Genomic DNA, 12,596 nt, shown 5'->3' on the forward strand with positions numbered 1-12,596 from the left:
ACACGTAGACCTGTTTGCCTCTCCAGACACGACCCATTGCCAGTGGTTTTACTCCCTGACCGAGGGGACCCTCGGCACGGACGCCCTGGCTCACAGCTGGCCCCGGGACCTGCGCAAGTATGCGTTTCCCCCAGTGAGCCTTCTTGCACAGACCCTGTGCAAGGTCAGGGAGGACGAGGAGAAGGTCCTTCTAGTGGCGCCGTATTGGCCCACCAGGACTTGGTTCACGGAACTCATGCTCCTCGCGACAGCCCCTCCTTGGCCAATTCCTCTGAGGAAGGACCTCCTTTCTCAGAGACGGGGCACTCTATGGCACCCACGTCCAGACCTCTGGAAACTCCATGTCTGGTCCCTGGACGGGACGCGGAGACCACCTAGAACGGTGGTCTACCACAGGCAGAGGTAGACACCATCACTTCCGCTAGAGCCCCCTCTATGAGGCGCCTCTATGCATTGAAGTGGAACCTGTTTGTTGAATGGTGTTCCTCTCGTCAGGAGGACCCCCGAACTTGCCCGATCAGAGTCGTGCTTTCCTTCCTGCAAGATGGGTTGGAGCGAAGGCTGTCTCCCTTCACCCTCAAAGTGTATGTCGCTGCAATAGCCGCGCATCACGATGCAGTAGAAGGTAAGTCTTTGGGGAAGCACGACCTGATCATCAGATTCCTTAAGGGTGCTAGGAGGTTAAATCCACCTCGTGTTTTGCACTCTGTACCCTCTTGGGACCTAGCTCTGGTACTTAGAGCTCTTCAGAGTCCTCCCTTTGAGCCTTTGTCGACAGTAGAGCTTAATATCCTGTCCATTAAGACAGCGCTCCTGTTAGCATTGGCCTCTTTCAAGAGGGTCGGGATCTGCAGGCATTTTCGGTCGACGAATCGTGCCTAGAGTTTGGGCCGTGCCTTTCTCACGTTGTATTGAGACCCCGGCTCGGATATGTGCCCAAGGTTCCTACCACTCCCTTCGCGGACCAGGTAGTCAACCTGTAAGTGCTGCCCCAGGAGGAGGCAGACCCAGCCCTAGCTTTTCTCTGTCCCGTCCGCGCTCTGCGGGTTTATATTGACAGAACGCAAAGCTTCAGGACCTCAGATCAGCTCTTTATCTGTTACGGAGGCCAGCAGAAGGGGAAGGCTGTCTCCAAGCAGAGGTTAGCCCACTGGCTAGTGGATGCTATCACCCGAGCGTATGAGTCTCTGGGTGAGCCTTGTCCTCCCAGGTTGCGGGCTCACTCTACTAGAGGTGTTGCCGCTTCCTGGGCTTTGGCTCAAGGTGCCTCGCTGACAGACATCTGTAGAGCTGCGGGCTGGGCGACACCGAACACGTTCGCTAGGTTCTATAGCCTACGTGTGGAACCTGTTTCCTCCCGAGTACTTGCTACGGCCAGTGGTGCGAGGGAATAGGTTGTGTCGGCTTGCTACGCCACTCTGCCTCTCGGCCGGATACGGGCGTCCTTTGCTCTGTATGGCGCCCAACGTCGGTGAGCCTCGTGAGTTCCTCCATCACCCCTCCGGTGCCAGGCATGGCGGACCGCCCGGCGCCAGGTCTGCTACCTCTAGTAGGAGTTGCTAGTAGACTGGGTGTTTTTCCAGTGGTCTCTACGGTGACCCATGATGCCACGTGCAGTTCAGCCGTGTCTTCCCCTTGACAGACTCGTTCTGTCGTCCCTGTTGAGTACGCTCCCACTTCCCTCGGATTGGGACCACCTCAGGGACTGCCATATGTTTCACTATCCCACTGGGCTAGTACATATGTGTATTCCAGGCCTTCCTTAGGCAGGCTGGGGCTTCTGCAGCGTTCCCCCCATTTTTTAATGGGTTAGGGCACGCTTTCCCAGTGTTATCCAATATCCACTGAGTGGGTCTTGCAGAACAGCAGTGTGATTCCCTAGCTAGCTCCCGCAACTTATTACAAGAAACTGCTGCAGGGTAGCTTAGCTGGGCGCTGGAAGGGGCCAGCACCATGGCGTTTTATTAGGGATCCCAATTCGTCAGGGAAGTCCGACGACACGTCGGAGTTCCCAGGACGAAAGGGAACGTCTCGGTTACGTATGTAACCCTCGCTCCTTGAGTTCAGGGAACGGAGACGTGTCGTCCCTTCGCCATGTTGCTGTACCTTCGCGGAGGACTGGACACTGTTCGGCTCCTCAGCGAGAAGCATTGACGCAATGTTTACTGAATGCAAATCTTGCATGCCAATGTCCATTGGCTCGTTTTTATTTCTCTTGAAGGCAATTGGCTCCCTAGCGTGATCCCAATTCGTCAGGGAACTCCCCCGACGACACGTCTCCGTTCCCTGAACTCAGGGAGCGAGGGTTACATACGTAACCGAGACGTTTTCCTTGCTTCCTTGTTCTATAGAGTCAGCATGATTAGTTTTAACAGTATGCCATTTTATATCGACATTTATTCATTCAAAATCACCTACAAATTTATCAGCTGCAAATTTATACTCCAGAATGCTTTGACGCACTACCACAGCACATGATCCCTAAGGGAACGTCTGCCAATTCCTCCAAGTTGTTAAAATTTATAATTTGTATTAATTAAAATGACACTTAACTTTCAAAAACAGAAAAATCCATAGCTTGATTGTATTGGTAGTAGACTGACTTACTACAGGTGATTTTTGTCCAATACCTCCCTTCATGTATTCACAGTAAACAATTATTTTGTAGGAAATTTCTGTAAAGTTTTTTTTTTTTTTCTTTTAACATGTTTCAGAGGTTGTAGTTCCTAATAACCAGACTGACCTACAACAGGTGAAATTGTGACAATAGCTCCCTGTATGCACAGTACACAATTTGTTTTTTATAAAAACATTAGGCCTACTATAATTCACCTAAAGGTTTTTTTTTTTTTTTTTTTTTTTTTCATGTCCCAAAGCTTGTGGTAGGTTCCTAGTGACCAGACTGACTTATTACTGGTGAAATTGTGCCAATACCTTCCTGTAATTCTGCAATTCACCAAATGTTTTTTTTTTTTATTTATCAAATTATATTATAATAAATTATACACTTTAACCACTTGGTGGAATTGGCAGACGTTCCCTTAACGATCATGCGCTGAGCTTTCTCCAGTATAATCACACAGCTATAATTCATGTAGGTGATTTTGAAGTAATATTTTATGTTGATATACAATGGTTACATACTGTTGAAACTAATCGTGGTATTGATATATAAAGACTGCTGAATGGCAAGGAAAACTAACTTAACCGCGCTCCAAGAGCCCTCTAGTATGGAAGCCCATTCCCGCCACACTGAGTAAAAAAAAAAAAGATTCTTTAAGTCATAATAATGAGAAACTTTCTCATAATTATGACTTAACATCTCGTAATGATGAGAAACTTTCTCGTAATAATGACTTAACATCTCGTAATAATGAGAAACTTTCTCATAATAATGACTTAACATCTCGTAATAATGAGAAACTTTCTCATAATAATGACTTAACATCTCGTAATAATGAGAAACTTTCTCGTAATAATGAGAAACTTTCTCATAATAATGACTTAACATCTCGTAATAATGAGAAACTTTCTCATATTAATGACTTAACATCTCATAATAATGAGAAACTTTCTCATAATAATGACTTAACATCTCGTAATAATGAGAAACTTTCTCATAATAATGTCTTAACATCTCATAATAATGAGAAACTTTCTCGTAATAATGACTTATTTTCTCGCACTTCTACGCATGCGCAAAGCAGCGGAGCAGAAGAGCGTGCCACTCTATAGCGACATCCGCTGATCAAAGCCGTGTAAATGCATCACAGCAAACATGGCACGCTCTGCAGTGAATAACATTAATGATAAATTATCAGTATATGAGACGGGCTTCCATACTAGATAGTCTTTTATTCATTTGTAATATAAATTTGTATTTTTGTGTATGAACAAGTAGCAACACAGAAGGGTGATCCATGGATTTCAAATAGATGGAGGAATGATAAGACAGCACACCTTTCCAAATCTGTTTAAGAACACTTCATCTGGAAATCTGTGTTTATACAGAACGCGCTTTTTCATTGCTTTTCTAGGCATACTAGACGGACGTTGCGCTCACTCTTTTGCAGCGTCTCGCGCATGACACGGCGTTCTAAAAACGCGGCGCTCAATTGAAAATAAGTTCAGCTTTTAAAAACACGTCTCGACCTTGCGTTTTCCCCCATTCCACTGCCCACTTATGTGTAAATGTCCCCAAAGTCATAAACATCTTAAAGGTGATTTCTGTATTGATATCTTCCAGATGAACCTGCACATCAAATATCCTAGAAGCATCTGCAAAATACGTGTTATATTAACACACATACCCATATATTTTATGAAGATGTTACACTTTAACTTGACGAATAAATGTAATATTCCAACTTTAATCTGATAGTTTTGTAAATTCATGTAACAATCTCCATCGGTGTGCACCAGCAGGCGTCCTTCGTTACCATGGTAACCGTCCTGCTTCTGCATTCCACTTTCACACCTTATCGTGCGCATGGAAAAGTATGGAAGATATAGGCCTACTGATGATGTTATTTAATGATACTACAGATTGCACTTAGTAGATCACACTGACTTTTAATGAAATCAACTGTTTTGCAGAGCGTGCCATTTTTGCTGTGATGCATTTACACGGCTTTGACCAGCGGATCTCGCTGGTGTGGCGCTCTTCTGGGGCCGGTTGCACCAGCTGTGCGTAAGTTATAACTTAGCCTAGTTTTGACGTAAATGGACACTAAGTTACGACTTACGCACTTCTAAATATTTTTGCGTTGCACCATTAAACTTAGTTGAAGCGTAACTCTACGTATAAACTAAATATTTACGGCAGCCTCCGATCAGGAGTAACGGATGGAATAAAATATCAGACAGACTGAACTGCATCAATAAGCTCTTCTTTTACCTGACAGACTTCAATTCTTTAGACATATATGATTATGCTGACATTTACACTCGCTTACATTTTAAGAGAGAGAACATTATGTGAAAAGATTACTTTGTTAGCGGCTATCTTTAACACGAACCCATCCTAAACAGCACGCCGCTGTGTGCATCGGTCCATGTGCATGTCAAATATCAGTCATAATCAATAAACGTAATTTCTTATGTTTTTTTGTATCAATATTTATTGATCCTTATTCATTTCATTTCAAATACAGTTTCTGAATGTTATTTACAAAAACACAATGCTATTCATGATCAAGTATCGTATTTAATGGAAACTTATTTTTACCGTTAGTAACGTGAGGCAAAAGAATGAAGGATAAACTGAAATTCACAGCATTTCAACACAACATCTGCTCACGTACTTTACGGAGAGCTTACGACCTACTAGCTACGTTCTGCCTTATAGTCAGCTGCAAATATGGCTTGACCCCAAAAAAATTCTAACAAAAGGTTTCTCAGTGGTTTACAGTAGTATCAGATGTACTTAAAAACATGCTAAAAGTTTACCAAAGTTTGACTCCAAGAAAGGCCCCATTTTCAAAATGGCGGCCGTCAGGACCCTTAAAATGACCATTACTCCTTTGTATTCCTCCTAGACCAGGAATACTGGTGCCAGATACATGTTTGGACCATGTAATTTTCTAATTAACATATTTGCATGATAGATAAGTGATTACAGTACAATTATATATATTAAAGCAATTGGTTACAAGCATATTTATGCAAAAAATAAGTAAAATTTCCCTTAAGGCGAGACACTACAGGTGAATAGGGTAAATTTTTTTAACTAGCAGATATCACCATGAAACTTTCCCAGTTGATTGTCTACATTAAGATGAGAAAAAAATGTTTTGCAAGTTCTCTGTAATTTAATGTTTAAATATGCAAATTAGGCATTATCTAATTAAACAATGAACAAATTATTTTGAACCTGGCTTTATCCAATACTCAGATTTTGTTTAAAAAAAAAAAAATAAAAAAAAAATAAAAATAAAAAATAATATATATATATATATATATATATATATATATATATATATATATATATATATATATATTAAAAAAACGAAATCTGAGTATTGGATAAAGCCAGGTTCAAAATAATTTGTTCATTGTGTTCACATTAGATGGGGAAAAAAATTACGGTGTATGTGATGACAGGGTGCAGGGTGCTCCAGCAATCGCGGAGCAGCGGGATGATTTAGAACGCCAACTTTTGTTGAATTTATGAGAAATCTACAGACGCAAACAGACAAAGTGTAGTAAAATATAGACCTAAATGTGTATTTCAGACTCTTTTTCGCCACAAGTCTGAAAGAAGACATGTTATTGAAGACAAATATCCCAAAATCTCAAAATTGACCAGTGAAAAAAAAACGATGCTTATGCCTGCTGTGTCTCGCCTTAAGTAATTGCATATTTCTCCTTTCTCATATCGTTTTGCCTAGTGTTGGTGGTTTCTGTGGTTTATAACCATTCTTTTGATTCCAATAAAGAATAAATTCATTAGAACTGTGTGGTACTGTCAAATTAGTCAAAACAGGGCTGCCACGTGAAGGCATGTGCTGATTGCCTGAAATCCCAGGTGCGGACACTAATAGGATGTGCAGGCCTCAAGTGTCTAACTCCACGCTTAAACGAGGAGACCAGACAGTGTTTACCTAAGGGGACCTCATTTGACTCCCGATAGGCAGCGATAGCTGACATAAACTCTAAAGGTAGTTGCAGCCACTCCAGCCACAAATTTATCCTGCAGGAATTCCAGCACTGAACCGACCGGGCAGCTGACAGGGTCCACTGCATGAGCCGAACACCAAGACTCAAAAACCTTGCACTTAGAGAAATACAGCAGTCTAGTAGAAGGCGCACAAGCGTTATCAATGGTCTCCTAAACATCAGTGGGAAGACCAGAGGCCACTGTCGTTAGCGATTGCCTCTTATCACCCACAGCCTCCATATCTCGGGTCAAGGATGCCAATTCCTGCCCTGGAGCTGAGACAGCAGATCTCTCCTGATATGAATCTGCCAAGGGGACTTCTCCACCAGGGAGCTCAGTTCCGAGAACCACGTCTGGGATGGCCAGAATAGGGCTACCAGAAGGAGGCGGATCCCACACTCCCTCATTCTGCAAAGGACTGCAGGGATTCACTTGACCGGAGGGAATACATACAGTCTCAACTCCAATGAGTGAGGGCATCTATCCAGAGAGGTGTCGGATGAGCTGAGACAGGGAAAACCATAGGGGGCACTGTGTCGAGCTCTGTGACACAAAGAGGTCTGCCTCGCCAAACATGCTCCAAATTAAAGCCACTGTTTAGCAGTGCAACATCCATTCCCCCGACTTGAGGTTCTGTCTCGACAGAAAGTCCGCTGCGATGTTCAGGTCCCCTAGAACGTGAACTGCTCTCATCTAAAGAAACCTGTCTTGAGCACAAAGGAGGAGGCGGTGCGCATGCCTGTCGAGGGTGCGCGACCACGAGCCCCCCTGGCGATTTACATGGGACACCACTGCCATGTAGTCCGTCCTTACAATGACATGAGTCCATCAGGGCCAGGAGAAATTGATCCAGGGCCAGATAGACAGCTTGCAACTTGAGGCAATTTATGTGCCACGAGAGAAGCTCGCCCGTCTAAACATCGTACGCCGGTCTGCCCTCGAAGACTGCACCCCAACAAGTCAAAGAGGCGTCCGTCGTGACAACCTGCCAATGGCAAACTACACCCATCTTGACACCCTGAAGTAAAAAGCGGGAGTCTTTCCACCTCCAAAGAGCGTGAAGGCAACTGCGCGACACTCTCAGCAGGCGGAAGGCAGACCAAGAAGGGCGGATGCCCCTGAGTTTCATCCAGCACAGGAATGGTCTCATATGCCCACCGCTACATGATGGCCGAGCCTGAAACAGGCCAAGCACGCACGGAGACTGGAAACTCGAGCAGGGGCCAGACGGGGCTGCATCGAGAGAGAATAAAGTTTGGCACCCAGGAAAGGGTTCTGCTGAGAAGGAGTTAAGACATTCTTCTGAGCATTCAACCTGAGACCAAGAGACCGGAGGTGGTGGAGAATAACGTCCCTGTGACGAAACACCAAATCTCTGGAATGAGCCAGAATGAGCTAGTCGTCTAGTTAATTTAGTACACGGATGCCCTGGAGCCTCAAGGGGGCCAGAGCTGCATCCATGCACTTGTCCACAGAGCCAAAGCCAAATGTCCACAGAGCCAAAGCTGGACCAAATGGAAGGACCCGATACTGATACGCCTTTCCCCCAAAGGCGTATCTAACCTGAGGTTTAGTATAATGCCACCTTTATACTCAAAAACATCTATATACTCCAGTCATTTTAAGCCAAAATGGGGGTCAACCTTGAACAAATTGCAACAGAAGCAAACTCAACTGATTTTGTATCCTCAATATGTCCTGAGTAAGGGAAAAAAAGTCCAGAAGAATCCCATTAGGGGAAAGTTTCGAAAAAGACCCAAACATAGCCTATTCATACGCCTATTCATTATTTTTCTTATGTGAATAGGGTAAAAATTTTAACCTTTAGATATCACCATGAAAATTACTGAGTTGATTACTTGCATCAAGACAAACAAAAAATGTATTACAAGGTTTTTTTTTAATTGTTTGTTAACATGGACAAACGGTGCATCTTTGTCAAATAATGAAGGAGTTTGGACATTTTAAGGGCTTCCTGCCCATCTTTGGACGCCATCTTGAAAATTACACCTTTCTAGTGGTCAAACTTTGGTAAACTTTTAGTATGTTATTAAGGACACCTAATACTACAAAAAACAGCTGCGAAACCTTTTGTTAGAATTTTTTTAGGGTTAGGTGTTTTTTTTCCATATATGCAGCCGCCTATTACGAACAAATGGTGCAACGGAATAAAGTTCAGAGTTAGTTACAAACTAGCTAGTAGTTACTAAGCCTCTAGTGTGGACTTTACGTTCCAATTTAAGAAAGAACTTACGAACGGCTGGTGCAACCCTACCCTGCTCCGCTGCTTTGCGCATGCGTAGAAGTGCGAGAAAATAAGTCATTATTACGAGAAATTTTCTCATTATTATGAGATGTTAAGTCATTATTTCGAGAAAGTTTCTCATTATTTCGAGAAAGTTTCTCATTATTACGAGATGTTAAGTCATTATTACGAGAAAGTTTCTCATTATTACGAGATGTTAAGTCATTATTATGAGAAAGTTTCTCATTATTTTGAGATGTTAAGTCATTATTACGAGAAAGTTTCTCATTATTTTGAGATGTTAAGTCATTATTACGAGAAAGTTTCTCATTATTATGAGATGTTAAGTCATTATTATGAGAAAGTTTCTCATTATTACGAGATGTTAAGTCATTATTTCGAGAAAGTTTCTCATTATTACGAGATGTTAAGTCATTATTACGAGAAAGTTTCTCATTATTACGAGATGTTAAGTCATTATTACGAGAAAGTTTCTCATTATTACGAGATGTTAAGTCATTATTACGAGAAAGTTTCTCATTATTACGAGATGATAAGTCATTATTTCGATAAAGTTTCTCATTATTATGAGATGTTAAGTCATTATTATGAGAAAGTTTCTCATTATTATGACTTAAAGAATCTTTTTTTTTTTTACTCAACGTGGCGGAAACGGGCTTCCATACTCTAGTGTTGTGTTGCATCTTTATTTCGTTTTGTTGGACATTTTCCGTTGTGTTGTGGTACATTTCCGTTGTGTTGTACATTTTCTGTTATGTTGTGGTTCATTTCCGTTGTGTTGTGGATTCCTTTCTTTGTGTTGTGGCTTAATTTCATTGAGTTGTGAACTTATGTTTGCTTTTTAAATTTCATAGAGGGTTTTCACTACACGTCATCAATCCGGAAGTCGGACATTTTGGAGGTACTGAGCGTAAACAACGCCACTGAACTGAACGGACTTGCAAATTTGGCTAATTATTGCTGAGAAAAAGAAGAGTGCAAAAAACTGATGAAATATGGTGTTTGTGGCTGAGAGAGGCACAGCATCAGCCACATGTGTAAATGAAGCGTTGACTATGGCTAAAATGTTTACGTAAAGTAGTTCACTATGGCTACATTCACACTGTCAGTCCAAATCCGATTATCTTTGTATCCGATTGGAATATGATCTAAAATGATGTCCACACTGTGTATCGCAACTGTTCAGATCTGATTTGTGTGTCCACGCAGCTCTTTGACAATACAGCAATGATGTTGCGTTGATGGAGGGTTTTGCATTTGCAATAGAAATGTTGTCTTATTTAAATTTTACAACATGGAAATGTGTAGCCGCCGCGCTGGACTTCTGCGTCTTGAGCCTGCTGCAGAACTCTTTTTCCACGCCGGTTTCAAAATATATTTAAAAAATAATAATTTTCTGCTTGTCCGGCACTTTGCAACAACGCAGCCTTGTTTCGGCAGCGACTTTCAGCATGTTCCCTTTAACAAAGTCTGATGTTTACATTTTACATGGCGTGAGAAAGTCACATAAACCACGCGAAATCCGATCAGAGCATTCAGACTGAAGTGTATTTCCTGATATGTGATTTAAATAGGATTTCAAACCACATATGGATGTAGCTTGAAACGGATTTCATGTGCTTTTTTTGGACTGACAATCTGAATGTAGCCAATGTCGGGAATAGAAATAGAAGGAAGAATTGCAGTAAGGACTAGAGAAGCTAGCTCGTTCGGATCTTTACCACATATTAACTTAAGTTTGTCAAAATTTTGCGCTCTTTCCTGCTTACTAAGTCCTTCTCTATATGATTTCGCAGCTTCCATGTGTTTTTTTTCGTGGTTTAGACATCATAAATTAGTGTAACAATGTGTTCAGTAGTACATAAACAGTGCAATCCATGCTGTTGTTTACATCCGAGTACCTCCAATATGGCCGCGCATCCGGGTAACTGACCAAATCGTGACGTAGGTGCAAACCCTCTATTGTGTTGTGCATTACTGGGCCACCGTAATTCAGTGTGGCATTACGTTGTGTCCAAGGATTTCGACATGGTAAAAGTTGCACTGTTATACATTCACATGTTAACAATTAAGTTTTTGTGATGCAAATTGCATAATCTGTACGTTGCTTGTTCTTAGCACTGAATATCATGTCTCTCGTGTCGTCATATCTGCATCTAGACACAAATGCGCTACCATCAAGTTATTTATTTATGTATGACAGTTATGTAAATCCGTCAGTCTTCCAATTCCATTTCCAGTCATTTGAGTGGGCACTGGCAGAGCATGCAGGTACTTTAGCTTGAAACCAGTCTTCATCAATTCATACTGCATGTTATTTTTGGATAAATAATGTCCTAAATATTTTCAGATTTACGAAGTTACGTTTTAATGGTAAAATATATGTCTGTGTAGCACATGTGTCAAACAATATGAACTTGTTGCTAATATTAATCAGTAGACCAGTAGGCTCGACTTTGGAAGTGTAATGAAAACATTTTTGTATTGAAAAGAACTTTTATAGTAATTTTTGATTTCTGAAAGGAAAAATAAAATGAAATGATAAATCAAACAATCAAGCTATATGAATTTTCCTGGAACACAACACAACATATTAAACACAATACAAAAAATAAACCGTTCAGAATAAATCAGTTCAATAAATCAATTCAAAAGATTAGTTCAAAAGTTTCAATTCGAAAAGTTAGTTTGAAAGATCCAAAAGATTGTTCGATGAAATCCAAAGTTCCCTTTCAAAAGCTACACTCATTCAGCGCATTGGGAACACTTTTTGTGTGACTATGTGCAACACATCAATGGAATTGACTTTGAACTTTTATAGCCTTAGACAGTGACGTCATCAGAATGCATGTGTCAGAGGCTATAATTAGATGTGCCACAGGTGCATCGACAGGTCTTTTTGTCTTCAGACCATACTGTGTGTTTCTCTGCAAGGAGGTAGTTCTGCTAAGCAGTGGGCAGAAAATCTTTCTCTTTTTCCTCTACACTCCGTCTGAAAAGTGAAACAAAAGGAAACAAAAAGAAAATGAGTGATTTACAAAACAAACGGTGTGTGCCTCAGTGTTCACATCCTATGGCTGAATTGGACACACACGGAATACTCTTTTTGTTTGTTTGGGGAGGGAGCACCTTGCGTTTGAGCGTGGTGATTGCGAGCATTGTGAAATGTTCACAAATAAAGTGCTTTGCGTTCACTTTGTTTATTTCAAAGGGGTAGCAGCCACAATGTGATCGTGGGGCTCGTGTGTCGATCACAAGCTCATATCTGAGACCTTTTACGTTCTTGTGAGCACACACTACACAACCGTGAGGGGTCCAGACACCCACAGTGCGGCGGCGTGGGTATTCTTGTTCCCAATGCACTGAATCAAGCGCAGCATTGAGTGTAGCTTTTGAAAGGGAACGTCTCGGGTTACTTGATTGTAAGCCTGTTCCCTGAAAAAAACAGGAATGAGATGCTGCACTTTATTGCCACACTGAGGATGTCCCAGGACTGTGACACATCTAATTATAACCTCTGACGAGCACGCATTTCAAGGCTATAAAAGTTCAAAGTCAATTCCATTGACGTGTTGCACACATATATTCACAGCCGGTCACATAAAAAGTGTTCACAATGCACTGAATCTACCGCAGCATCTCGTTCCCACTTTTTCAGGGAACAGGGTTATA

Source organism: Squalius cephalus (assembly GCF_949319135.1).
Source record: "Squalius cephalus genome assembly, chromosome: 9".
Lineage (NCBI taxonomy): Eukaryota > Metazoa > Chordata > Actinopteri > Cypriniformes > Leuciscidae > Squalius > Squalius cephalus.